We start from the raw sequence: 26552 nt of genomic DNA, 5'->3' as shown, positions 1-26552 counted from the left end.
CCACGGTTGCCAGCAGTGATTTCTTAGCAGAGAGCAAGAGTAACCCCCTGAGGGCTGCCAGTTGTGGCCCAAACACCCCCCAAGAAGAGAGAAAACAATTGAACAAAATGTAGGGTGCTTAATGAACAAAGAGAAATGATCTCCGATTTATAGGAATACCAGATGAGAGGAAAATGGGAAAAGAGAAAAATTAGGTATAAGGTAGATAAAAGCAGCTAACTTTCCTAGTCTCTGAAAAGAGGCTACTGTACAAATCTAAGTGGCAAAAAGATAGCTAAACAAAACTGCCTGACAGAACATGAACAGACACATTAGTCCAAACAAACAAAAAACAGAGAGAGATCAAATCACTAAAGCAGTAAGGAAGTAAGGAAGAAGCACCTTAAGTACAAAGAAAGGACATATGAATCCAAACAGATCTCCCATTTGACACAATTCAGGGAAGAAAAGGAGGAATGACATCAATTCTACTGAAAAAGAGAAAATTTCAACCTGGCGATCACTATCATGTGAACCTATTATTTCCATGGGAGGGCGGGTCAAAAATATTCTCAAACAAGAAAGACCCCTCAGAATATAGTGCTAAACAAACCAATTCTCTTTTTGTTTTAATTTTTATGGAACACTTCACAAATTTGCATGTCATCCTTGCACAGAGGCCATGTTAATCTTCTCTTCCAATTTTAGTATATGTGCTGCTGAAGGGAGCACATAACAAACTCATTCTAAATGAACTCCTCAAGGAGCAATGACATAAAACAAATCCCCAATTGTAACAACAGTCCTACAAATATAATGGCAAAATAGCCTTTTCTGTCAAAGGTTTACTTAAATGTCAATGAAGTAAAGTCTCCCATCAAAAAGCAGAGTAGTGGGTTGAATCAGGAAATAAAATCCTGTCACCTGATGCCTGCAGAAAATACAATTCCAAGTTCAGGACAGACACAGGCTCAAAGGAAAAGGATGGAATACAATGATACAAGTTACTGGAAAACAAAAAGGGCTGAGACAGTCATATTTATAGCAGACCAAATTGCATGCAATCTCAAGAAAGTAATTAAAGACAAAGATGAGCACTAATGATTGATCCTAGGAGCAACAGACCAAGAAGTACTAACCCTGATCAACTTTTATGCATCAAACATAGAGCCAGCAATATATATATATGTTTTGGTCACAAACCTAGAGAAACATGAATGTAAATGTGATATAATTGGAGAGTTTTGCATTCCATCATTGCCAATACAGGACTATTAGGTGAGACACTAACAAAGATATAAGAGCCCTACATGAGACACTAGAAAAACTAGGACTAATGAATCTATTCAGGGCCTTTCATCCTCAAAAATTGAATACACATTCTTCTTAAGTGCACATGAAACCTTCCCTAGAATAGATCACATTTTAGGACACAAGTCTGACTTACATAAACTCACAAATATAAAAATTATACCAAACACCCTGTCAGACTATAAGTGGAAAATTGAACACTTGGATACTAAACATGCTGCTCAACAACAAATACTAAACAGGAAATAAAGAAACAGATTCCTTGAAACAAATGATAATAAAGAAAAAAATTGCCAAAATCTATAAGACAGAGCAAAAGCAGTAATTAGGGTATAATTCTTCGTAATAGAGGCCTACAATAAGAAAGAAAAAAGCCAAAATCTAGAACATAACGGGACACCATATGAACCATATTTTGTGAAAATAAAACATCCTCTGGAAAATAAGACCTACCTAACAGGTTTCCTGCTGGGTGAAATATAAGAAATCCGCCAAAATAAGATCCGTAGGTTCTGTCTCGGAATGATAATTTACCATAAACAGGTTGTTAGGGCCATCCTGCCTAGCCTCTTGCAACCAGTGATGTAATGGAGAGTCATGGTGCTGTACCATATATAATTAATAAATTTCCTTTATTTTCATTTAACAGTATATGTATACCATATTCCTTGTTGAAAATAAGAGATCTCGGGGCTGGAAGAGACATCATGGAGGTTAGCCACCTGCATTTCATGCAGAAGGTCATTGGTTCGAATCCAAGCATCCCATATGGTCCTCTACGCCCACCAGGAGCAATTTATGAGCATAGAGCCAGGAGTAACCCCTGAGCGCTGCTGGGTGTGACTTCCAAAAAACAAACAAAAAAGAAAAGAAGACATGTGATGAAAATAAGACCTAGCACATCTTTGGGAGCAAAAATTAATATAATACACTATCTTATTTTTGGAGAAAGTGGTTATCTGAAGACCAAGAGCAAAGAAACCAAACATGAGCTGAGCAAAAAAAATCAAAGAAAAAAAACAGAGAGGGGATGGTGCCATAGCACAGTGGTAGGAAATTTGCCTCACATGCCACAAATTTTAAAGCACTTTGTACAATCCCCAGCACTCCAGATGGTCCCCTGAGCCTGCAGGAGCAATTTCTGAGAGTAATTCAGGGAGGAACCCTTGAACACCACCAAGTGTGATCAAAAAACCAAAACAAACCAAAAAAAAACAAAAACAAAAAAACCCAGCAACAGAGCAGAAATCAACAATATAGAAAAAATATGAAATATTAGGAAGACCAGTTGATGAGTTTTTTTTTAACAATAAATAAGATAGATAAACTGCTGGCAGACTCATGACAAAGATAGGGGAAATATTCAAATAAATTAAATCAGAAATGAAAGAGGAGAGATTACTACTGAAACCCAAGAAATCCAAGACATCACAAGAGCTTATTTTTCCTACCCCTTCCCTTCAGAGCTTATTTTGAACATTGGTGTTCAGTTAAGCTAGATAACCAAAAGGAAATAGACAGATTTCTAGAAAAATGTCACAGCCCCATACTGAATTAGGAGGAAGTAGAGGGCCTAATTAGGTCTACCATAAGAAAATCAAAACTGTAATTAAAAAACTTTGCAGGATGAGACGAGTTTACAGGTAAATTTTATCAAACATTCAGAAGTATTAGCAATTACCATTGATCCTAAAATGATGGAAATCCTCCAAATACTTTCTAAAAGTGTATCACACATTCCCAAAGTGTACAGAGGTAATAGCAAGAAAAATCTTCAGCCTAATCTCAGCAAAATGAATCCAATAACACAACAAAAAGATGAAATATAGTGGGGCCAGAGCGGTGGTACAAACAATAGGGCATTTGCCTTACAAATGCTTAACCTAGGACGAATGGTGGCTTGATCCTCTGGCACCCCATATAGTCCACCAATCCAGGAGTGATTTCTGTATTGTTTGTCTGTTTTTGTTCTGGGGCCACACCTGTTGATGCTCAGGGGTTACTCCTGGCTATATGCTCAGAAATAGCTCCTAGCTTGGTGGAACCATGTGGGATGCCGGGGGATTGAACCATGGTCTGTCATAGGCTACTGTGAGCAAGGCAGATGACCTACCTCTAGTGCCACTGCTCCCGCCCATGATTTTTGATGGCAGAGCCAGGAGTAAACCAGAGTGTCACCAGGAGTGGTCAAAAACAAAATCAAAAACAAAGAATTTACATGGTGTCCAAGAGTGTTTTATCCGAAGGATGCATGGAGGGTTCAGTATATAATCAATCAACATCATATTCCACATTATTAAAAGGATAAAAGCAACATGATCATACGTATCAAAGCAAAAAAGGCATTTGATAAAATCTAACACTCACTGAAGAAAAATACCCTCAGCCAAACTGTTGTGTAAAGAATCTTCAGCAAGATAATAAAAGCTATGTATAAAAATCAGCCAGCATTATTCTTAATGGCAAAACACTAACATCTTTTCCACGAAGGTCAAGCAGTAGGAAATGTCTCCACTCTTATTAAACATAATGCCATAGACTCATGCTCCAGTATTAACTCAGTGAGTAGGTTTTGCGATTTATTTTCAATTAAACCTAGATTACTATTGCCATATATCATTATGCCCATGTTCTCAGTTTGCTTTCAGGAAAGGAACCTAGATGCTCAAGACTCAATATGATTGTTTTAAAAATGCTCTATGCACAATCTAACCCAAAAACACTTTCATCAGCAACGTTTACCCTCACCAATGATAATATTACTTGAAATTGAAAATTTTTCCGGAGAGAAATGCTTGCTTCTGTGATATAGCACAGTTCTTAGTGTGAATTTTTCTTCTTGTTGTGATGGTGTTCTTTTCTTAGAAAGAGCGCATGGCCGCGAAGCAAAGCAAAGCACTCCCAAGAGTTTCACGAAAGAGGACAGTAGACAGACATTTACAGGCAGCACTCACAGATTTTCACAGTTGGGCCTCACTGGGAAGGCGTAAATTCGTGGATTTTCCCCGCCTGATGTCCCAAAAGGGGACCCGGCTTCTGCAAAAGCCTGCCGTTTTTCACGTTCTGGAGTCCCGCCCAGAAAATGGCCTCTGGGAGAGCAAGTTTTCTGGAGCTTCTTTTGCCCCACTCCAAAGAGTTTCACGCAAGAGGACAGTAGACAGACATTTACAGGCAACACTCACAGGTTTCCACAGTTGGGCCTCACTGGGCAGGCGTAGATTCGTGGATTTTCCCCGCCTGATGTCCCAAACAGGGGACCCGGCTTCTGCAAAAGCCTGCCGGTTTTCCTGAGAGCATTTTTTCAAAGAAAGAAAGCAAGCAGCCCCATCCTAGCCAGTGGGAAAGGGCCTGAGTACCAAGAGCCTAGCAGGAAAGCAAAGGAGGCTGCTGCCCAGTATGAGGCTTCATCCATGGAGGACTCCCCTCCCTTAGAGGCAAGTCAACCCATCCAGAAAGGGCAGAGCCAAAGGAGTGTGCTGCATGCATCATATAGCCAATGAATACCTCCAAAACACGTAGAAAAACCCACAATACAAGTGTGACAATGGGGAAACAACGCAGGCCAGCATCAGACATAGAGAATGAAGATGATAATTCTGATGACCAGATAATGACCAACCAACTAATCAACCTCTCAGATAAGGACTATAGACTAGCAATATGGAAGATGCTCAAAGAACTCAAAGAAACCATGGATCGAGTTGAACAGAACACTAATAAGAACCAAAAAAATATGAAGACAGAAATCACAAACTGAAATAACATGTCAACTAACAGTCCTGAAAAAGTCAGTAAACGGAGTGAATGACAAAATGGATAAGCTCTGGGACAGGGTATCAGAAGCTGAGAATAGACTTGGTGCTGTGGAAGATGAGATACATAACAATTCCATACAGCAGGAGAGATTGGAAAAATAACTTAAAACAAATGAACAGGGGGCCGGGCGGTGGCGCTAAAGGTAAGGTGCCTGCCTTGCCTGCGCTAACCTTGGACGGACCGCGGTTCGATCCCCCGGTGTCCCATATGGTCCCCCAAGCCAGGAGCAACTTCTGAGCACATAGCCAGGAGTAACCCCTGAGCGTTACTGGGTGTGGCCCAAAAACCAAAAAAAAAAAAAAAAAAATGAAAAAATAAAAAAATAAAAAAAAAACAAATGAACAGACAATGGAAAAATTAGTCAAAGAATGGGAACAGATGAAAATAGAGGTCTATGATACGATCAACAGAAACAACTTAAGAATCATTGGAGTCACAGAGACCCAGGAAGAAAATCTCCAGGAAGAATCAACAGTCAAGAACATCATTAAAGAGAAACTTCCAGAGCTAAAGAATATATGTGATCAAATCCTACACGCTCGAAGAGTACCAACCAAAAGAGACCCCAGAAAAACCACCCCAAGACACATCCTAGTCACAATTACAAATCCCACAGATAGAGACAAAATTCTGAAAACAGCAAGATCAAAAGGGGAAATTACGTTCAAGCAAGCATCCTTGAGATTTACAGCAGAACTGTCACCAGAAACACTCAATGCCAGAAAGCAGTGGTGGGATATTGTGACAAGACTGAATGAAATGAATGCTTCACCCAGAATACTATACCCAGCAAAACTCACTTTCCGGTTTGACAGAAGAATACATGGTTTCACAGAAAAAAAGCAGCTCAGAAACTTTACAGACACAAAACCAGTCTTAAGAGAAAAACTGAAAGACCTAATTTAAGACAAGACTAACAAAAAGACACACCAAATTTCAATATAAAGATGGCATTAAATCCCAGGACAATTCTTTCTCTCAACGACAATGGACTAAATGCACCAGTCAAGAGACACAGAGTGGCTAAATAGATCAAAAAACTCAATCCAACCTTCTGCTGCCTACAAGAAGCGCACCTCAATAGTCAGAACAAACATAGATTCAAAATAAAAGGCTGGAGAAAAATTATCCAAGCAAACAACACCCATAAAAAAGCTGGAGTGGCCATACTAATATCAGATAATGCAAACTTTATACTCAGGAAGGTTGTAAGGGACAAAGATGGACATTTTATATTAATCAAGGGGTATGTAGAGCAGGAAGAAATAACTCTCCTAAACATATATGCACCGAATGAGGGGTCAGCAAAATATTTAATACAACTGTTGACAAATCTGAAAAATAATATCAATAACAACACAATAATTGTGGGGGACCTTAACATGGCTTTGTCAACACTGGATAGGTCAACCAGACTGAAACCCAACAAGAATATACTAGACCTGAGGAGAGAAATGGAAGAAAGAGGCCTAGTGGATATATTTAGGACACTCCATCCCCAGAAACCTGGATACACATTCTTCTCCAATGTACATGGGACATTCTCCAAGACAGACTACATGCTGGTACATAAAACATACCTCCATAATATCAAGAGGATAGAAATTTTGCGGGCTACCTTCACTGACCACAAGGCTCTGAAATTATTTGTGAATTCCAAAGGGACTCAGAAGAAACACTTTAACACCTGGAAGTTAGACAGCCTCATACTCAATAACCAGTGGGTCCGAGATGAAATCAAGGAGGAAATCAAAAGGTTCCTGGAAACAAATGACAATAAAGACACAAACTATCAGAACGTATGGGACACAGCAAAAGCAGTACTGAGAGGAAAATTTATAGCTTTGCAAGCACACATCAGGAAGGAAGAAGGAGCTTACCTGAGTAGCTTAATTACACAGCTAATAGAACTAGAAAGTGCTGAACAAAAAGACCCAAAAATAGGAAGACAGAAGGAAATAACAAAGCTGAGAGCAGAAATCAATGAAGTGAAAACCCAAAAAACAATCCGAAAGATCAATGAAAGCAGAAGTTGGTTCTTTGAAAAAATAAACAAGATTGATAGACCACTGGCAAAGCTAACAAAGAAAGAGAGAGAAACTTGATAACTCATATTAGGAATGAAAAAGGAGAGATCACTACTGATATGACAGAGATTCAAAGAGTAATCAGAAACTACTTTGAGAAACTCTATGCCACTAAAAATGAGAACTTGGAAGAAATGGATAAATTCTTGGACTCTTATAATCTTCCACGGTTGAAGGAAGAGGATGTAGCATATCTAAACACACCCATCACTATTGATGAAATTAAAACGGTAATCAAATGTCTGACGAAAAACAAAAGCCAGGGCCCAGATAGATTCACTAATGAATTCTTTCAAACTTTCCAAGAGGAACTACTACCAATCCTGGCAAGACTCTTTCATGAAATTGAACAAACGGAAACACTTGCAAATAGCTTTTATGAAGCCAACATCACCTTGATACCTAAACCAGACAGAGATGCTACAAAAAAAGAAAATTACAGACCAATATCGCTGATCAATGCAGATGCAAAGATCCTCAACAAAATCCTGGCAAATAGGATTCAATGCCTCATTAAGAAGATCATCCACTACGATCAAGTAGGTTTCATCCCAGGAATGCAAGAATGGTTTAACATCCGTAAATCCATCAACATATACACAACATCAATAAGAAGAAAAATAAAAACCACATGATCATATCAATAGATGCAGAGAAAGCATTTGATAAGGTCCAACACCCATTCTTGATCAAAACTCTCAGCAAGATGGGAATGGAAGGAACCTTTCTCAATATAGTTAAGGCCATCTACCACAAGCCAGTGGCAAATATTATCCTCAGTGGAGAAAAACTAAAATCCTTCCCTCTAAATTCTGGCACAAGACAAGGCTGTCCTCTCTCACCACTCCTATTTAACATAGCACTGGAAGTACTCGCTATAGCGATTAGGCAAGAAAAAGATATCAAGGGAATCCAGATAGGAAAGGAAGAAGTCAAGCTCTCACTGTTTGCAGATGACATGATACTCTACTTAGAAAACCCTAAAGACTCTACCAAAAAGCTTCTAGAAACAATAGACTCATATAGCAAGGTGGCAGGCTACAAAATTAACACACAAAAATCAATGGCCTTTCTATACACCAATAGTAATAAGGAAGAAACGGACATTAAGAAAACAACCCCATTCACAATAGTGCCACACAAACTCAAATATCTTGGAATCAACTTGACTAAAAATGTGAAGGACCTATACAAAGAAAACTATAAAACTCTGCTCCAAGAAATAAGAGAGGACACCGGAAATGGAAAGGCATACCCTGCTCGTAGATTGGCAGGATTAACATCATCAAAATGGCAATACTCCCCAAGGCATTATACAGATTTAATGCTATCCCTCTAAAGATACCCATGACGTTCTTCAAAGAAGTGGATCGGGCACTTTTGAAATTCATTTGGAACAATAAACACCCTTGAAGAGCTAAAGCAATCATTGGGAAAAAGAATATGGGAGGAATTACTTTCCCCAACTTTAAACTGTACTACAAAACAATAGTTATCAAAACAGCATGGTATTGGAATAAGGACAGGCCCTCAGATCAGTGGAATAGGCTTGAATACTCAGAAAATGTTCCGCAGACATACAATCACCTAATTTTTGATAAAGGAGCAGGAAACCCTAAATGGAGCAGGGAAAGTCTCTTCAACAAGTGGTGTTGGCACAATTGGATAGCCGCTTGCAAAAAATTGAACTTAGACCCCCAGCTAACATCATGTATGAAGGTAAAATCCAAATGGATTAAAGACCTCGATATCAGACCCAAAACCATAAGATATATAGAACAGCACATAAGCAAGACACTCCAGGACATTACAGGCATCTTCAAGGAGGAAACTGCACTCTCCAAGCAAGTGAAAGCAGAGATTAACAGATGGGAATATATTTTTTTTTTTTTTTCCACACCCGGCAGTGCTCAGGGCTTACTCCTGGCTGTCTGCTCAGAAATAGCTCCTGGCAGGCACGGGGGACCATATGGGACACCGGGATTCGAACCAACCACCTTTCGGTCCTGGATCGGCTGCTTGCAAGGCAAACGCCGCTGTGCTATCTCTCCGGGCCCCAGATGGGAATATATTAAGCTGAGAAGCTTCTGCACCTCAAAGGAAATAGTGCCCAGGATACAAGAGCCACCCACTGAGTAGGAGAAACTATTCACCCAATACCCATCAGATAAGGGGCTAATTTCCAAAATATACAAGGCACTGACAGAACTTTACAAGAAAAAAACATCTAATCCCATCAAAAAATGAGGAGAAGAAATGAACAGACACTTAGACAAAGAAGAAATACAAATGGCCAAAAGACACATGAAAAAGTGCTCCACATCACTAATCATCAGGGAGATGCAAATCAAAACAATGATGAGATACCACCTCACACCACAGAGAATGGCACACATCACAAAGAATGAGAATAAACAGTGTTGGCGGGATGTGGAGAGAAAGGAACTCTTATCCACTGCTGGTGGGAATGCCGTCTAGTTCAACCTTTATGGAAAGCGATATGGAGATTCCTCCAAAAACTGGAAATCGAGCTCCCATATGATCCAGCTATACCACTCCTAGGAATATACCCTAGGAACACAAAAATACAATACAAAAACCCCTTCCTTACACCTATATTCATTGCAGCACTATTTACCATAGCAAGACTCTGGAAACAACCAAGATGTCCTTCAACAGACGAATGGCTAAAGAAACTGTGGTACATATACACAATGGAATATTATGCAGCTGTCAGGAGAGATGAAGTCATGACATTTTCCTATACATGGATGTACACGGAATCTATTATGCTGAGTGAAATAAGTCAGAGAGAGAGAGAAAAACGCAGAATGGTATCACTCAACTATGGGTTTTAAGAAAAATGAAAGACATTCTTGCAATAATAATTTTCAGACAGAAAAAAGAGCTGGAAGTTACAGCTCACCACAGGAAGCTCACCACAAAGAGTGATGAGTTTAGAGAAATAACTACATTCTGAACTTTCCTAATAAAAAGAATGTATGAGGGAAATGGAGAGCCTGTTTAAAGTACAGGCGGGGGTCGGGTGGGGAGGAGGGAGACTTGGGACATTGGTGATGGGAATATTGCACTGGTGATGGGTGGTGTTCTTTACATGACTGAAACCCAAACACAATCATGTATGTAATCAAGGTGTTTAAATAAAAAAAAAAGAAAAAGAAAATAAAAAAAAGAAAAATTTTCCATTTGACCTGTCAACTTCGTATTATTTAAGTACTCTGAACTGTTCCACCCAGATTAGTTTTTCAACTGCAACCGACAAATTTATCTTCATTGTCTATATGTGTGACTGTGTGTGTGTTGGCTACCGCTATGTCTAGTGTCCACCTGCATTGTACATGCTTACTTAATAAACAGTCCTCCCACTGTTTTAAATATAACCATTCCTGACCATGCTTAACACTTTACAAATCCTTTTGAATCCTTTTGTTCTCTCACTCTGATCTGTTATTTCTCCCTATTTAATCCTTCTTACCCTCAGCCCTAAATGCTGACGAAACGGAACATACCCCTTCTCGAACCTGCATCAAGCCAGCTCCCAAAGCAAAAGGACAGCTAGAAAATGCAGCTGTCACAGCTGATTTGCTCGACAGCCCTTTTCTCCCACTTCCCTTTTCTGTGGACTGATGCAAACTACCTGATTCTGTTTTTGAGAGACCTTTAGATAGAGGTTGAAATGGAAGTCAAACTAAGGGGGTAGGTCATACAGCAAGGGATGGGGGAGCAAAAGGACAGTGTTGGTCTTGCACATGGATGAATGCATGTGATGTAGGCACACACTGGTTGAGTTTCTCAGAGTCACCCCTTGAGTGACTCAGTTCCCTGTAGCCGTCAGACACTGACCGCTGAGTAAAGAGCCAGGAGTATACCCAAGCACTGCCTGGGCCCAAAGGTATCTTAGAAGAGGCTGGAGGGGCCAGAAAGATAGCACAGCTATTGGCAATTTCCCTTGCATGAGGCCACTGGGACAAACCCAGGATTGACTCCAGACATTCTATATTGTCCCCTGAGCCTACCATAGGCAATTTCTCAGGGCACAGCCGAGGGCCACCGGGTGTGGCCCCATACCCGGCCCCCCAAAAAAGAGGCTGGAGTGATAGTAGTTATGGCACATGCCATGTTCTGGATAGACAATGATTCAATAACCAGAACCACATAGCATCCATCAAGCCTTGTCTGAAGTGACTGTTGGGTGCAGATATGGGCATAATCTCTTGAATGCCTATATAGTTCAAATATAAAAATAAACAAAAAGTCAAACAGTCCCTGGTAAGGGATGCATAGGATTGCAGAATATGGTTTGCATGCAGGAACATCAGAATACCACTTCATCCAAAATAATGTCCCAAAAAGCACTGAGGAGATCCCACAATCTCCTACTGGGTTTTTTGAAATCATGGAAAGAAATTAAGTCATTTATAAAGTTTGCAACCTCATGAGGATTAAAACAATAGTAGAGAGGGGAGCACATGACCTTAAATCAGGCTCACAAGAACCCCAGATGATCACGAATATATGCCAGGAATAATTCTTGACCTCATAATTAGAGTACGTCCTGAGCTCACCCGCAAGTGTGGATGAGTCCTCCCAGTTCATGAAATCTCATCACTTTCAGCAAAACCCCCATGATGGGGCAGGCACCTTCCTCTGCGCTAAGATAGGACACCTGGATGGCTTAGGTAAGTAGATGCAGAGCTGGGGATCAAACCAATTTTGACTCAGATATGGGAAAACCAAAACTCAATGTGTGATTCTTCTATTCTCTATATAGACATTTAAAATATACAGTTGGACTGCTCTCAGAAATAATGCCAGTAGCTGTTAAGTGGTACCAGTAAGGAGGGCTTGACCTTGGGCTCAGCAGAGTCAAGTCCCCTGCTGAGCCCAGATCCCTGCCTGACCTGGGCACCTCCCCACTTTAGGATGAATCCTGCAGAAGCGGCCCCAGGAAAGCACTCACCTAAGGCCCGTAGGAGCTCGTAGGTCTCCAGCATCACGTCCCTATAGAGCTTCCTCTGAGAGGCATCCAGAAATGGCCACTCCTTGGGCGAAAACCTTATGACCACATCAGGGAAAGTCACTGTGTCCTATAAACACAAAGGGGGGTAAGGGCCATGCTCACGCAATAACAGGGGACTCCCTAGGAACCTAGAGAGACCCAGTGCCTCCCCATTCTGTGTTCTTAGAACACTCTACTGCCATGATCCTCTCTCCATGGGATCCCAGAAGGGAAGGTCCAGAAACATCATGGGAGAAGCCAGATCAGCCAATATGATGTGGAACACTATTCTACGAGTTTCTGGGAGGTGCTCTTTTTCCCACAGACCACCTAGGGCCCATCCCTATACTAAAGTCGCTGAACACTGGTGGGTGAAATTTCTGAATACAGAATCAGAAGTTTAAACAGCAACTCAGGATGTGGTGCAAAATCCTAAACACAAACTATCCTTCCTGTCCCCAGAGCCCATCTCTTCCCAGGATACAAGGATCGAGAAGGGAAAGTCAGATCCAGTGAGTGAATCAAACCTGTGCTTGGCATAATCAGCACTCCCTTTTCACTCCCAAAGAAATTCTTTCTGGTGCAGGTCAAAATGACACAACACACAGCAACAATGCTTTCCCGACAGATCCTTTGCTTTCTTTTCCCAATCAGAACCACAAGCTACAGGACTACAGACAAGGAGGCTTTGGAATTGCAACTGGTATAGTAAGGTGAAATTTGGCTGCATGGAGGAACCTGGTTTTGCAGAGTAAAGGACAAAATAGCTGAGCTGAATGTACTGGACCTGAACAACAGAGCCAGGAAGGGTGCAGAAAGGGCCAATCCTGGGTCAATCTCAGGCACAGGCTAGTGACCCTTGATGTTGTCAGGAGTCAACCCTCTGTGGAGACTCAAGGAAAATGCCTGAGCAAAGGCAGTGGCTCAAATTTCAATACAAAACAAAACAAGCAGACAAAACCAGCACTGCACTAAGCAACCAAAACTGAAATCAAACAAAACCATAGGGAAATACATGTGTCGGAAAAGACCCTGCTGTGTTCATTCAGATAAGGCTGAAATTGATTCCAGAGTTAGAGACCCCAAGGAGACTTTGACAGACATGCATGGAAGTTCCTGAGTGAATGCAAGAAGGAGACATGGGCACAGTTATAGTCCTGGTATAAGAAGCAGCCACACATTACAAAGGATCTTGGGCTAGAACCAGAAGATTATTTACTGCATGCTTTCCATGAAAGGGGCTTTCCCAGGCTGAAATCCCAACACATCTACCGTCTCCCCATCCAGAGAAATGATCTAGAGGGCAGAGCCATATGAATTCCCTTTTGGCTATGGTGCCATAAACTAGAAATAAATCAAAGAGCCTTTCCCCAAGGGAGGTAGAACTATTCTGTATTGCAGAAATTCTGGGCTCAAGATCTCCTTCCTCACCAATAGCCTGCTCCCTATTATCAGGAGGGCAATGCTGGCACCTACCATACAACATGGTCTTAAACTCACCAATGGTGACTCAGAATAATGAATCCACATAGAAATGCCTGAGTACCAAATGGGAAGCCCCGAAACCAAAGACAAGAGAACAAACCAGGGCAAAGGCAGCCTCAATCTGCATAGAACAGTGCCACTGCCAGGAGTGACAGCAGCCACACCCCTCCCCAATTTCCTTCCTAAAACATATCTGGGCCCAACACATGTTTGGGAAGGATTGTACTCCTGGACCTCTCCCCCTGTCCTTCTTAAAGCCCATACAGCACTCTTACCTGGGGACAGGACATCACACTTTGAGGCTCCATCGTCATGGCCTGGATTATTTCAAAGAGCAGCAGCAAGGCACCTGGCACAATTCCTAGATCAATATCAGAGCCTTGAGGAAGAAAGATGGAAGAAAGATGAGCACAAGCCCTGCCCAGCTGCTTCCTGCTTGATCCTGACCCTGAACAGCACATGTGAACCTGGCATTCAGCTCCCACTCCTAGTGAGGGCCCATGTGGAAAACACCCAAACAGCGTGTTTTTCTTTGCAGTATCCTACTATCCACATAGGTTATAAAGAACCAGAATGAAGGCTGTAGAGAGAGAGCACAGTGGGAGGGTGTGCCTTGCACACAGCTGCTGCAGGGCGGATGGTGGTTCGAATCCCGGCATCCCATAAGGTCCCCGTGCCTGCCAAGGGGCAATTTCTGAGCACACTCAGGAGTAACCGCTGACCAAGGATGTGACCGGAGTCTGCACTTGAAGTCCAGAGTCAAATCTACTTTTACCAGCACTCACTAGGTCTTTGGGGGAAGGGGCAGTTGGAAAGCAGGGAGGGAGGACATTTGCTCTGCAGGCGGCTGGGCCAAGCTGGACCCTTGGGGATTGATCTGCGGGACCCTGGCCTTGTGGGGTGGCCCAACACTCCCTTGCAAAAAGAACTCTTTTGCATAAAAATACTCTTTCCCAAATGGCTCCTACCAAAAGTTGGGGTCACCGGGTCACAGAGCCATGACAGCGGGAAGAGGAAAAATAGTGCTGATCTGGAAGACAACTGGAAAGCCTGGGACGCTGCTGTCAGAGTAATCATGGGGGAGCGTCGGGGACTCGCCTGCCTAGTGAGCGCTGAGCGTAGAGCCGGGCAAAGGCCCCGGGAGCGTAGGGCTGGCCGCTGGGCCTCGAATGCTCAAAACCCCTAGATTCCCGGGGCACCCCCGCTGCTCCCCTGGCCCAGACCCTGCAGATCAGCCCCTCATGGCCGGCGGAGCGAACATCGTCCCTCCAGAGCCCCCTGCGCCCGCGGGGACCCCCAGACGGTCAGTTTCAGCAGCAATGGCGGCCAAGGGCGCTTCCCGCTCAGGGACCCGCATGGAGAACAAAGACCCGGATGTGGGGACGTCAAGCACGTCCAGCCGAGCCTTAAAGAGACACGCAGCGGCCCCGAGCCCCGCCGGGGTTGGAGGGGCCTGGACCTCGACTGCAGGAGAACCCCAAGATTCCCGGGGCCGCGCGAGAGCGCCGGGACAGTCTCAGGCCTGAGGGAGCCGGGCGCCCACCCAGCCCGGCCCGCCGCTCACCTGGCGAACCGCAGTCCCGGACGCTCAGCGCCGCCCCACGACGGACGGTGGAGTGAATATCGTGCTTCCAGAACCCCTGCGCCTGAGAGAAACCCCGGAATTATTCAGTCTGGGCAGCGATGGCGGCGGATGACAGCGGATGGCGGCGGATGGCAGCGGATGGCGGCGGATGGCGGCGGATGGCGGCGGATGGCGGCGGATGGCGCTTCCCCCTTCATGGTCCCGCCACGGAGAGAGGAAGATAGCGGTTGCGTGACGCCGAACTACTTCCGGCAGCGTCTTAAAGGGCCAGCGCCAGCTCTTGCCCCGCCACCTCCTAGCTGGAAGTTGAACTTCTCCCCGTGGATTTGACTCAGAATACAGAAATCTAGGCCAACTGAATCAACGGACTCACTGGAAGCCGATGGCCGCATGTGTCAAGGCCCTCAGGACTGAAAAATAATGCCTCTACTTGCCACTGAATTTCCCAACTAGAGTTGGAGCTTGGCAATAGGGAAGGCTCATGCATTGCAGGTGGTGAATCGGGGTTCAATCCCAGGGATCCCCTGGGGGCCCTGAGGCAGCAGGAGTAAGTAATTCCTGTCTGCAGAGCAGGAGGAAACTGAGTCTTGCCAGGTCTGTCCCTAAGAGATAAGTTTTCTCATAGGAATGTAGCATATGCCTCTGAAACATGAATGAGCATAAATTTCTTTTTTAACTTTTCATACATTCACACTTCTTTTTCACTCCCTCCCTTCCTTTCCCACGAGCATACAAGGCAGCGCCTCAGTCTCGTTCATATTCCCTATTTAATTAATAATATCTTTATTTAAACACCGTGATTATGAACAGGATGAAATGCATTCAAGTGAAATAGTAATTGATATGAAGTAGTAGAGAAAAGTAGTAGAATTAGGAGTTTGATTAGTGCAGTTGCATTGAGAAACTGGCAGAATTAATTGGGCATATTTAAGTAAGGGTGAGCTCATAGCAACTTTATGTTGTTAATGCTATGGTAGTGATTTGATGTAAGCGATCATCTTAAATAAATAAGGAGTATTCTCAAGTCAGGTCCCAATGCTCACAGCTCCCCCAAACTGGTAGCATTTCTGATATAACAAGATTGTGAGGATGATATTGCTTAATCCTAGGCTGGATCCTTCCTCGTGGGCAGGACTGCAGCAGGGGGCACGCAGGATCCAAAATCCTAGGCTACCCAATGAGAAGATAAAGCGGCCTGCCATTGGAAATAGCATGCAGGGATGCACATTGCTCATGATCTTCGAGCTTTTTTAAATGTGGTTATTTTCTCTCAGTTCTATGGGGGCATTACCCTGGCCTTCACACATGCAATCATTGGCTGGACTCTGAGCTCTGAAGAAGACTCAAAGATGGGTGTGTGTTATATTATTGTGAAACTCATCCTTCAGTTTCAGTACCGGAATAGATTTACCTCCAGGCTAGGAAGTGGCTGCTAAATAGCTGGAACCTGGATATTTAAGACTTCTTTGGGGAGCTCTTTGACATTCCAACAATCTCCATTGTTTTTTTTTTTTCTCTTTCATTACACCCTGAGCAGGAATCACCAATCATCTGCCTTAGCTGCTTGGACCAATAGGTTGAGATGTCTCCGTGGGATCTGGGGTCTCTGGAGGGTAGATTTTCTTTCCAGTATCCCTCCCCTGCTTCCAATCACAAAATTAAAGATGATTACCTTTGTTTATAGCACCCATACACTCAAACCTTATCCACCGATCTGCTACAACCATTACATCCATAAACTGGTGAAGCTGCATCAAGATGCCTTGCAAATTTTTAATAAATGCCACGTCTAATTGCCAGAGTTCACTAGATGCACCTGTGAGTACACACCTGTGGACCAAAATAGAACTAAAGGATTATGCTGACTGAACCTGGTTCCCTTTTCAACCCAAGAACAGGGACTCTTCCCTGTGCCCACAGAGCAGAAAGAGAATTCACCATGCCCAGTTCATAATGAGGGCCATGCACTCACAGAGACAATGGGAAGCATTTGTTAATTTTGTAATGTCCTATGAGGTAAACTTCTCTTAATAAAATAAACTTCAATTGATCTGCATATGAATCAGTGAGAATATAACACGCTAAAGTTAATGTGTCATGGAATTATGCAGAGTTCCTCTGAAATTGTGACTGATTGTTCGAGAACATGAGACCACATTCTATTTTTGAATAAGTGTATGGCAAGTTCATGTCACTGAGAATCTAGGATGACAGAACCTGCTTTCACAGAGATCCTTAGAATGTCAAAGATACCTGTATTGCTCTGTTTGTTGATGTGAGGTATTTTGAAATCTATGTGTTTACAATATGAATTCACTTTAAGTCAATTATCTGCTCCTCACTTTGGATTTTTCCATAAATACCAGATATATTATAGTGACTGACATGACTTATTTTAATGTACATTCTGTAATAGAACAAAACAATTTTTGGTTTTTGGGTTACACCCGTCAGCACTCAGGGGTTACTCCTGTCTCCATGTTCAGAAATCGCTCCTGGCAGGCTCAGGGGACCATATGAGATGCCGGGATTCAAACCACCATCCTTCTGCATGCAAGGCAAATGTCCTAATGTCATGTTATATCTCCAGCCCCAGAACAAAATATTTATTTTTGATTTTTTAGGGCCACACCTTGTGACGATCAGGGGTTACTCCTGACTATTTTCTCCGAAATCATTCATGGCTTGGGGACCATATGGGATGCAGGGTGATCAAACTATGGTTCGTGCTAGGCTAGAGAAGGCAAGGCGCCTTACCACTCTGCAACACTACTCTGACCCCAGAACATAATATTGGAAATCAATTCTTGGCACCATGCATTTTGTCCTCCATGTATAACTATTTCATATATATCTATTAAAAATAAAAATCCTACCCTAGATCTGCCCTACCAGGAGGTTTCCTCCCTAGGTTCAAAGATCTCTCACCCCCACAACTCTGGTTACTTTTACTCAGAAACCTTGTTACTTGTCACTCAGAAATCGCTCATGACTTGGAGGACCATATTGCATGCTGGGGTATCAAACCGCAGTTCGCCCTAAGCTAGCACATGCAAGGCAGACGCCTTACTGCTTGTACCACTGCTCCAGCCCCCAAAATAACATTTTTGAATGAACTGTCATGATACTACATTAATGAGATAAATGAGGTTTGAATAGCAGAATATTGGTATTTTACAAGGTTGGAGAACTGGAGTGTCAGAACAGTACTGTTAGAATCTTGAAATACTAAGACGATGGCATATTAGGATCTTAGAACATTGGGATTTTTTGCATTTTAATATTGGTTTCTCTGTGTGGTGATATGATGGTTTTTGGTAAATGTGCAAAGGAATGAGTTTGGAACCTTGCAGAACTGATTTTTCATCATAAAAAAGTTTGTGTTTCAATTTCATTGTGATTGAATGGAATTAATTTTGGGTGCTGGAGCAAAAGCATATCAGTAGTAGCCTTGCAGGAAGATTACCAGGAGTGGATCAGGATTCGATCCCTGGCATCCAATATGGTACCTTGAGTCTGCCAGGAGCGGTTTCTGAGTGCAGAGCCAGAAATAATCACTGAGCACCACTGAGTGTGGCCCAACAAACAAACAAACAAATAGGTAAACTTTAAAATATGTGCCACAAACAAAACTCCGTGTTCCATGGAGGCAAGATATAGATTACAGAGCTACATGATTCATTGGTGGATGGAACTAGTCACTTGAAATAAGTGTTGGTGTTCTAGTATTTTGTAATAAATTCTGTGTTCATATCATTGCAAATAAGGGTGCCTATATAAAAACTGGAAAAATTCAGTTATCTCATTTATGAGCACTGCTTCATACAATGTCTAGGGTATGAAGAAATCCAAAAGTTAATCAGATGAATAGATAAGATTAGTAAGTGTTAGCATATGTAAATTAGATCCATAAGAACGGAGATAAAATAAAAAATTATGGGCCGAAGAGATAGCACAACAGTAGAGCATTTGCACTGCAGAATAGACGGTGGTTCGAATCTGGCATCCCATCTGGTCCCTTGAACCTGCCAGGAGTGATTTCTGAGTGCAGAGCCAGAGTAAGCCCTAAATATCAACTGTTTGACCCAAAAACCAAAAAAAATATATTTTCTAAATTTATGTTTACTACAATATTTTTTTGGTTTTTGGGTCATATCCGGCAGCACTCAGGGTAACTCCTGGCTCTATGCTCAGAAATCACCCGCTGGCAGGCACATGGGATGCCGGGATTCAAACCACCGTCCAGGCCTTACCTCCATGCTATCTCTCCAGCCCCAGTTTACTACAATTTTGATGAAATTGGAAGTATCATGTTAGGCAAATGAGTCAAAAAGTACAAGTAACATATGCATCGTTTGACAACTAGAGTACATATAAAAAGGAAACAGGGAAACCCATTAAACGCAACATTGTTCTTGGAGAAAAATTTGTCCTTCCACATAATAGGAGGTTAGTGGGAGAATGAAGACGCAGACTAGGCTGGCACAGGGAAGAGTGTGAGAATGTCTATGGGAAAGGTCAGGCTGTGTGTGAATTAACTATGTGATGGAAACATTCTTGTACCCATGTTGCATACCTAAAATGGAAAATAAATGTGGTGTAAAAAAACAGGTCACTAATGCAGCTCTAAAAGATTGCAGTTCATACATGCAGCAGTTGTGAGGGTGACAGTGCTGGGTACCCAGACAGGGTGCCATGAAGGGCAGGTACAGGTGATAGAGGGCTCAGGGCCCATCAATCTAATTTCCCGTCCTGAAGCAAGTATAGATGCCTAGGAGATTTTTCCCTCAAGTTCTGGGTTCCTGTTATTAAAATAATCTCTGAAATAGGCACAAGTGAAGCATATTGTGTCTGCTCTCATTTGTTTCCCAATATTTATTTCTATTGGAGAATTTAATATAAAATATATTGTAGTAGATGTGGTCAGATCTGAATATTCACAACTCTCATTGTTTGGCAGTATTTCATAGGTAACAAGAGTTGTGAGGATGCAGAGTTGAGAATTTTGACTTGGTCCTCTCTGCAGGGGTTGTCTGGTCAGTGTGGAGTGCTCCGGTTCCATCCGACCAGGCACCGCGGGTAAGTGAAATGGCCTGGTGCAACTACGAAAATTCTGGGATTTCATGTATTCAACAAAAACCTCTGCAATAGGCTTCCATGAGAACATTGTGCATTGTCTCCTGAGTTGCTTCCGAGTATTTTAATGTATTACAGAATGTACATGTCAAAATAAGTTTATGACCGTGTTTATAATATCATGTCTGTTCTTCAGATGATATGTAAACTTGGAATTAGTCCAAATTTTAAACATACTGATTGCAGTTTATCTCAAGCCAATTTTCTGATTTCAAGTTCCAGAGCAATAACGCACTGTGGTTCAAGATTTGTTTAAAAAAAATCTGAAGCTGTTACAAAACTGCTGTGAGTCTATTTTCATCACTCAGATAAGACCTCATTGTGGTCTCCCAGGTCAAATGGCTTCAGTTAACTAATCAGCAGTTGGACGTCAGGCTGGGAAAATCTACAAAACTACGCCAGCCCAGTGGGGCCCGACCGTGAGAAATTGTGAGGGCTGCCTGTGAGTGTCTGTCTCCTGTCCTCTTGGGAGTGGGCCAAAAAGAGGCTCCAGCAGAGCATGGCCACTCTGCTTCGCTACGCGACCATGCACTCTTTTGAAGGAAAGAACACCATTGAAACAAGAAGAAAAAATCACACTAAGAACTGTGCTGGATTACTGAAGCCCAGCATTTCTCCCCAGACTGTCTTCTCTGCTCTATGCTCCGGCCTAAGATTTGATCCTGTGTGAGGCTTCATCCACAGAGGACACCCCTTCCTTGGAGGCAAGTCAACCCTCCCATAAAGGGCGGAGCCAGAGGAGTATGTCCGCATATATCATTTAGCCAATGAATACCACCACTACACGTAGAAAAACCCACAATACAATTGTGACAATGGGGAAACAACACAGGCCAGCAAAAGACATAGAGAATGAAGATGACAGCTCTGATGACCAGAAAACGACCAACCAACTAATCAATCTCCCAGATAAGGAGTTTAGACAAGCAATATGGAAGATGCTCAAAGAACTCAAAGAAATCATGGATCGAGTTGAACAGAACACTAATAAGAACCAAGAAAATATGAAGACAGAAATCACAAAACTCCAAACTGAAATAACAGGTCAAATAACAGGCTTGAAAAATTTAGTAAATGAATTGAATGACAAAATGGATACGCTCTATACGAGGGTAACAGAAGCTGAGAATAGAATTGGTGCTGTGGAAGATGAGATAAATAACTTTATACAGCAGGAGAGATTGGAAAAAATCTTAAAACAAATGAACAGACAATGGAAAAATTAGTCAAAGAATGGGAACAGATGAAAATAGAAGTCTATGATAAGATCAACAGAAACAACTTAAGAATCATTGGAGTCCCAGAGACCCAGGAAGAAAATTTCCAGGAAGAATCAATGGTCAAGAACATCATTAAAGAGAAACTTCCAGAGCTAAAAATATATATGTGATAAAATCCTGCATGCCCGAAGAGTAGCAACCAAAAGAGACCACAGAAAAAATACCCCACGAAACATCCGAGTCACAATGACGAATCCCACAGATAGAGACAGAATTCTGAAAACAGCAAAATCAAAAAGGGAAATTACATTCAAGGGAGCATCCTTGAGATTTATAGCAGACCTGTCACCAGAAACACTCCAGGCCAGAAAGCAGTGGTGGGACATAGTGACAAAACTCATTGAAATGAATGATTCACCTAGAATACTGTACCCAGCAAAACTTATTTTCTGGTTTGATGGAAGAATACATGGTTTCACAGACAAAAAACAGCTCAAAAACTTTACAGACTCAAAACTCGGGCCCGGAGAGATAGCACAGCGGCATTTGCCTTACAAGCAGCCGATCCAGGACCAAAGGTGGTTGGTTCGAATCCCGGTGTCCCATATGGTCCCCCGGGCCTGCCAGGAGCTATTTCTGAGCAGACAGCCAGGAGTAACCCCCGAGCAATGCCGGGTGTGGCCCCAAAACAAAAAAAAGAGAGAGAGAAAAGCTGAAAGACCTAATTTAAGACAAGACTAACCAAAAGACACACCAAATTTTGGTACAAAGGTGGCATTAAATCCCAGGACAATTATTTCTCTCAATGTCAATAAACTAAATGCACCAGTGAAGAGACACAGAGTGGCTAAATGGGTCAAAAACTCAATCCAACCATCTGCTGCCTACAATAAACGCAGCTGAATAGTCAGAACAAAAATAGACTCAAAATTAAAGGCTGGAGGAAAATTATTCAAGCAAAAAACACTCATAAAAAAGCTGGAGTGGCCATACTAATATCAGATAATGCAAACTTTATACTCAAGAAGGTTGTAAGGGACAAAGATGGACATTTTATATTAATCAAGGAGTATGTAGAGCAGGAAAAAATCACTCTTCTAAACATATATGCACCAAATGAGGGTCCAGCAAAATATTTAATACAATTTTTGACAAATCTGAAAAATAATATCAATAACAACACAATAATTGTTAGGGACCTCAACACTGCATTGTCAACACTGGATAGGTCAACCAGACTGAAACCCAACAAGAATAACTAGACCTGAGAAGAGAAATGGAAGAGGCCTAGTGGTTATATATAGGACATTGCATCCCCAGAAACCTGGATACACATTTTTCTCCAATGTACATGGGACATTCTCCAGGATAGACTACATGCTGGCACATAAAACATACCTCCATAATATCAAGAGGATAGAAATTTTGCAAACTACCTTTGTTGACCACAAGGCTCTGAAATTATATGTGAATTCTAAAGGGACACAAAAGAAAAACTTTAACACCTGGAAGTTAAACAGCCTCATACTTAATAACCAGTGGGTCCAAGATGAAATCAAAGAGGAAATCAAAACTTTTCTGGAAACAAATGATAATAAAGACACAAGCTATCAGAACTTATGGGACACAGAAAAAGCTGTACTAAGAGGAAAATTTATAGCTTTGCAAGCACACATAAGGAAGAAAGAAGGGGCTTACCTGAGTAGCTTAATGACGCAGCTCATAGAATTAGGAAGTACTCAACAAAAGCAGCCATAAATAGGGAGACAGAAAGAAATAACAAAGCTGAGAGCAGAAATCAACGAAATGGAAACCCAAAAAACAATGGGAAAGGTCAACGAAAGCAGAAGTTGGTTCTTTGAAAAAATAAGATTGATAGACCACTGGCAAACCTAACAAAGAAAGAGAGAGAGAAACTTGATAACTCGTGTTAGGAATGAAAAAGGAGAGATCACCACTGATATGGCAGAAATTCGAAGGGTAATCAGAAACTACTTTGAGAAACTCTATGCCACTAACAAAGAGAACCTGAAAGAAATGGATAAATTCTTGGACTCTTATAATCTTCCATGGTTGAATGAAGAGGATGTGGCATGTCTGAACACCCCCATCACTATTGATGAAATTAAAACGATAATCAAATGTCTGCCCAAAAACAAAAGCCCAGGCCAAGATGGATTCACTAATGAATTCTTTCAAACTTTCCAAGAGGAACTACTACCAATCCTGGCAAGACTCTTTCATAAAATTGAAAAAACGGAAACACTTCCAAATAGCTTTTATGAAGCCAACATCACCTTGAGACCTAGACCAGACAGAGATGCTATGAAAAAAGAAAATTACAGACCAATATCGCTGATGAATGCAGATGCAAAGATCCTCAACAAAATCCTGGCAAATAGGATTTCATGCCTCATTAAGAAGATTATTCACTATGATCAAGTAGGTTTCATCCCAGAAATGCAAGGCTGGTTTGACATCCGTAAATCTATCAACATAATACACAACATCAACAACAAGAAAAATAAAAACCACATGATCATATTAGTAGATGCAGAGAAAGCATTTGATAAACACCCATCCTTTTGTTTGTTTGTTTGTTTGTTTGTTTGTTTGTTATTGGGCCACACCCGGCATTGCTCAGGGGTTACTCCTGGCTGTCTGCTCAGAAGTAACTCCTGGCAGGCATGGGGGACCATGTGGGACACCGGGATTCGAACCAACCACCTTTGGTCCTGGATCGGCTGCTTGTAAGGCAAACACCACTGTGCTATCTCTCCGAGCCCCCAACACCCATTCTTGATCAAAACTCTCAGCAAAATGGAAATGAAAGGAACCTTTCTCAATATAGTTAAGGCCATCTACGACAAGCCAGTGGCAGATACTATCCTCAATGGAGAAAAACTAAAAACTCTCCCTCTAAATTCTGGCACAAGACAAGGCTGTCCTCTCTCACCACTCCTATTCAACATAGCACTGGAAGTACTTGCTATATCAATTAGAGAAGAAAAAGATATAAAGGGAATCCAGATAGGAAAGGAAGAAGTCAAACTCTCGCTGTTTGCAGATGACATGATGATCTACTTAGAAAACCCTAAAGACTTTACCAAAAAGCTTCTAGAAACAATAAACTCATGTAGCAAGATGGCAGTCTACAAAATTTACACACAAAAATCAATGGCCTTTCTATACACCAATAGTACTAAAGAAGAAATGGACATTAAAAAAATAAACCCATTCATGGTTCGGCAGGCCTCCGCCATGCCGGAGGCCTTCTTGACCAGGCCTGGGGGGGTGCGGGACTTGGGTAACCCCAGCACCCCTCTACCGCCTTGCTCCAGATATCCAGGGCTTCCCCGGGCCACATGCCTGGGCAAGCTGGTGAGTTGGGCCCTTTGGTGGAGCTTGAAGTTACCGTAGGCTTTCCCCCATTATTCATTCAGCTCCTTAGGGAGGGTCTGGGTGGGGCTCTGAACTTCTGGCCTCCCATCTTCTTGAAGGGTCTCTCTCCTTCCTGGGAGCCCGGAGTCTAGAAGCATGGGGTTCAGCAGGCCTCCGCCATGCCTGAGGCCTTCTTGACCAGGCCTGGGGGGGGTGCAGGACTTGGGTAATCCCAGCACCCCTCTACCGCCTTGCTCCAGATCTCCTGGGCATGCTGGTGAGTTGGGACTCTTGGCGGAGCTTGAAGGTACCCTAGGCTTTCCCCCATTATCCATTCGGCTCCTTAAGGAGAGTCTGAGTGGAATTGTTGTGTATGTAAATATTTTGGGGGATTACTATGTTGCTCACCCTAAACTGATTGGTGATTGTGCCCTACCCTAGGGTGTGACCTGGCATTCTGCCCCCACCCTAGGGTAGTACCTGATTCTGCTTCCACCATTGGTTGGTATCTGATCCCACCATTGGGTGGTACCTGACTCTGGGGGATAAAAACAAGGATCTGTGGAAGGCGAAAGCTTTTTTGCTGGAACTGAGGCTGTCTTTGGACTTCAGTCTTGTCCACTGAATAAAGCTAATATTTCCACGAGCCTGACTGTCTGCGAGCTGTTTACCCGCCGTTTCACCTCAGAACCGTTGGCTAGACAGGGAGGCAGACGCGTGCTCCGAGCTGGAAGAGAAAGGCCTCATCCTCCATCCCTCCATCAGTCAACCTCTTCAGGGGCTGACTTGCAACAAGGGTGTACTTGTGGGTGGGCTATGCAGAGGTGAGGGAGCATTTCTACTGAGCTATTATCAGACTCTTGAGTCTCTAGATGAGGTAGCTGGCTCATCATATATATATCTTTCTTATGTGAAATACTCCACTGTAAGTGATACTTGGGAAATGGGATCTCTTCAGTTGGATGCCAGTAGTGAATATATCAGTTCTTGGAATGTTAAGTCCAGGAGAATGATGCGCCGTTCAAAGACACCAAGACCACAGTCTCATGCAAAAGCAGGGGGTTTATTTTCTTACAAGCATATGCAGGGGCTGTGCTAGAATCCAGCATAAGCCAGAAACTGCCAGCTTCGAGCCATGAGCTTACAAGCTGTATATAGCGTTTTAAACAATAGAAAGTTACAGTAGATTGATTTGCTTTAGGAAGTACATGATATCTGGCATTTGCTCAATTATATTTTTGCAAGGTGCAGGTGCAAGCTTACAGGGTTAACATGACCAGGTTAGAACCATGTCAGAACAGAAAGAAAGTTGAACTGTAACTGGGTCTACAAGTTCCCACAATTGTGAAGGGGGGGTAGGTGATCAGGGCAGTCAGGAAACTCAGGGGAAATTTTTCCTTTACATCCCCCCCTTTTCTTTTGTTTGATCTCTAATCCTAGAGATCTTGTGCTATTTTATTAAGTGCCTCATATTGCTGCCTAATAATTATTAATTTTACTGCTTCCACTTGTTCTTGAATGAATGCAACTAA

The 26552-nt window shown here is 42.5% G+C and overlaps 1 protein-coding gene and 1 pseudogene across 2 annotated transcripts in view; one reads left to right on the top strand and one right to left on the bottom strand.

Annotated features, from left to right (window-relative positions):
- The window catches only part of LOC126000509 (histone-lysine N-methyltransferase PRDM9-like), a 770602-nt gene that overhangs the window by 229964 nt on the left and 514086 nt on the right, over window positions 1-26552 (top strand). The window lies entirely within an intron of this gene.
- On the bottom strand, window positions 612-711 carry LOC126000536 (uncharacterized; annotated as a pseudogene).

This window comes from Suncus etruscus (assembly GCF_024139225.1).
Source record: "Suncus etruscus isolate mSunEtr1 chromosome X unlocalized genomic scaffold, mSunEtr1.pri.cur SUPER_X_unloc_1, whole genome shotgun sequence".
Lineage (NCBI taxonomy): Eukaryota > Metazoa > Chordata > Mammalia > Eulipotyphla > Soricidae > Suncus > Suncus etruscus.
Note: the sequence above shows the minus strand (reverse complement) of the source record. Positions and strands in the feature narration are given on the sequence as shown.